This window comes from Rhea americana, unplaced genomic scaffold (genome assembly GCF_003343005.1).
Source record: "Rhea americana isolate MKP2758 unplaced genomic scaffold, rheAme1 scaffold_0, whole genome shotgun sequence".
Taxonomy (NCBI): Eukaryota; Metazoa; Chordata; class Aves; order Rheiformes; family Rheidae; genus Rhea; species Rhea americana.
Window position 1 is genome coordinate 12,197,054 of NW_028185037.1, and position 3,385 is coordinate 12,200,438.

At 49.5% G+C, this 3,385-nt stretch overlaps 1 protein-coding gene across 1 annotated transcript in view; it reads right to left on the bottom strand.

Moving 5' to 3' along the window:
* Positions 1-1,171, bottom strand: part of HAS2 (hyaluronan synthase 2) — a 20,220-nt gene extending 19,049 nt beyond the window's left edge. The window contains exon 1 of the mRNA XM_085313792.1: positions 561-1,171. The gene's annotated coding sequence lies outside the window, so the exon portion shown is untranslated. The remainder of the gene's footprint in view (positions 1-560) is intronic.
* Positions 1,172-3,385: the final 2,214 nt, after the last annotated feature.

Here is a 3,385-nt window from a genome sequence, read left to right on the forward strand (position 1 = left end):
GGGCCGCCCCCTCCTCTCCGCCTCGTCCACCTCCCGCCCCGCCGAGGCTTCTCCTCTCTGCACCTCCCCCGAGGCGGGGCTCGAACCCGCGGCGCCCCGGCTGCCCCCTCCCTTGGCCGCCGGCAGCCCCCTCGCGCCCCTGCGCCTGTCACGGCCCCGCCGAGTCCGGGCGCCAGGCCGGGGCGGTGAGGGAGAAACCAAGCTGGGCCGGGAGCCGGGCTCACCTCGCCCCGGGGGTGGGGAAATGGCTTCCTAACCTGCTGCCCCCCTTTCCTTTATTCTTTTTAAATATATTTCTGCGATTGTAGGGATCAGCAACATGCTAAGCAGACTGCATAGAAGGGGGGGGGGGGGAGGTTGCAGCTGAAAATCTCATTCATGCTCCCTGCAGCCCCATTTATTGCTGAAATAGGTGTAGGGCAGAGAAGGCAAGAGCCTCCCCTTCTAACCCCACTCTTATTTTGGGGATCTTTTTCAAGTTTCCTCCCTTGAACAGTGGGGATGCGAGGAGAGGGTCTTCTGCTTTTGAGGTGACAGAAATTTAATCGTAAAACACCCACCTTGTTTGTCCTTCTGTCCTTTGGTCATAGAGGGGCTTCAGCCAGCTGTGTGGTCTCACGTACCGTTGCTCCCGCTGAACAGTTTCCAAGTTTGAGGTAAAAGATCAAATCACACTTTTCAGAGACTTATTGAGACGCTCAGAAATAAAAAATTTAAAAAAATAAAATAAAAAATTAAAGCAATTCAGTCCTACTCATTTTTTCTCCACGTGTTTTCCCTATTACAATTTATTTTGCTCTCACTGCTTCAATTTCTAGCTCGAAGTTGTAGAGGCTTTTTTTTTTCAAATAATAATAACAATAATAAAAAAGTTAGAAGTAATAAATTATGTGTTAGTTTCTCGTGGTTGAAGCTGAAGATCTTATTTCAAACCCGACTAGCCAGGAGCCTGGAGAAGTTGCAAGGCAGCGTCTGAAAGTTTGAGATGTACAGCATCAGATAAAGTCTCTTTGGTGATGCCTTGCTGACCGAGTAACTGTTTCAATGAGGTTTCTCAGCAGCAGCAGCAGCAAACGGGTAATATTTTCCAGACGTCTTTTCCTTTCCTGCTGCTGCTGCTGCTTTTCTGCCTCCTCCACGTTATGGGGTCTTTAACAAGTGAGACTTGAGTTGTTTTAATAGGCGGAGGATGGGAAGAAGGAGGGGAGGGAACTCCTGTAAGGAGGGAAAAAAAAAAAGGAAAAAAACCCTGCCCATTGAAATGAGCTCAGCCAAGGACCAATTCATCGGCATGAATTCAATTAGCTAAGCTGCAAATTTTGCAAAGAAATGCAATACACATATGTTGCCACCACATGATTTCCTCTTCGTGTCCCTCGACTAGGGGAAAAACCCCACTTTCCCGTCTCCCCACTCCCTGCATCTGCAGGCTTGGGCTATGGGACTTGTCCCTCCCACAGCCACTATTCAGCTGGGACAGCTTTTGCTGCTGCTGGTTTTTATTAATAAGGGAATTGCCTCTATGAATGGATGAACTTTGCAGTTTCCAATCCTACCTTTGCCATTCACTTTTGGAAACATTTTCTGCAGTAAATACCCAAGCAAGCACCCACTGGCGTTAATACCTATGTTAGTTGCTTTAAAACAAGCCCGGAAACACATTAGATGATTTAAGAACTGGAAATTTACTTTCCAGTTTTGCTCCAGAAATTCTCACTCCGTTCTGTTTCGGCGATTAAAAGTTACCTCGGGACAGGCAGGGGCACCTGGACTTGACATCACACCCACGGCGGCTTGCGGGGGGCGTCAGTACCTTTAAATCTTACGGATGGGCTCGTTCCCYTTTTAACTCTTTTCCACCTCAAATGTGGCTCTCCCCACTTTTCCCGTTTCTGCTTGAAATGATTAAAARGGGGCACTAGGTGGCACTGTTGAAGTAAGCGGAGCAAGATGGGTCCTGCGAACACCCAAGAGCTGCCAAGACTCGGCCGAAGCGGCGCTGGTGCGTGTGGGTGAGCACAGCCTCTTCGTGCTTGCGTCCAGCCTGGCCTCTTGCAGGGCCCTCCTGAGCCCAGGGGCCATTTGAACTTGTATTTCCCCCTCTCTATTTCCTCCAGGCCCGCCGAGGTGGCTGCTTGGAGGCATCGAGCTGCCGAGCGGGACCACGTCTGAGCGCGGTTGTGAAATGCAGCCGTGAGTCCTCGCTGAGCTGTCRCCCGGCTGTTGCTTTCTGGTGTGGGAAAAAACGCTCCGTGCTCCTGTGCGCTTGTCATGTCGATAAAATGGTTTAAAGCCGGTAGTTACCTAGACAGAGAACCGTTTGAGTACCGTGGGGAAGTGGTCAGATTTTCGAGTGTGCTCGGTTGCTGTGAGAGGAAGGGTGGCTCCCGGTGTGGAAAGGAGGTGTGTGGTGGGGGAACTGCAAATGTAGCTTTAGGATGCACATAAAAGTGGAGCTCTTTGAGAAATCTGAGAAATCAAATAACAAATCTGCCTCTGGTTTAGGCCAGCGTTTCACGACTGTTTTAACCTGGCTGTGCCAGGAAAAGCAGCTATCTTGCCCTCCTCCTGCATCAGGCTCCTCATTTCTACCTCTGCACAGTTCCTTTCCTTGTGTCAGGAAGCCTAACGTAGCTTAAAAGTAGCCATTCAAGGAGCAAAAGAGTAAGAACAAGTAACTCGGGCAGGGGGAATGTGGAACAGCTGATTTTGGCAGCCGTCTAGTTTATGATGGTTTAAAATGTCCTTGAAAGTATAGCAAAGCACAGCAAGCATAAARTCTAGCAGGGTACCACTTTCAGGTTTTCCCCTCTAGGCAGCATTGTCCCCATGGCCCATCTACCCCCAAAATGATCAAAGTGTCTCATCCGGCAAGGGGAAACTTGTGGTATCTGCTCCAAGCAGGGCCAGAAGGCAGGAGGGTATCAAGAGGGCTACCCAAAAGCCTGTCCACACAAGCTACCACCCAAAAATGTCTATGGTAGAAAAGTCTTCAATAAACCAGGCTTATACCATGATTAACATTTGTCATTTAGCCAGGTAAAGAGCTTCCATCAAGCTCTACCAACATCACACAGGTTCATGGTGCTGTAACCAAGTTCTCTGCATCTGTGTAAGTGGTAAAGCATTTCCTAATATCAGACTTTCTCTCTGGTGCTGCCAGAGTCAAGAGAGGATTAGACTGTAACACATATGGCCCAAATCCGTGCTTGAACATGGCTACGCCACAAAGCTGTCTTTCAGACAGCTGGTGCTGCCAGCTTCACTTCGCTTCCCTCTGGGTACTTGCTTGCCTTGTTTTCACTCGGGAACACGTGTCCTGCACAGGGGCCTTGGAGGTCTAGGATTGCTTCTGAAATGAAGTTTATTTGGGGGAGGAGCATGT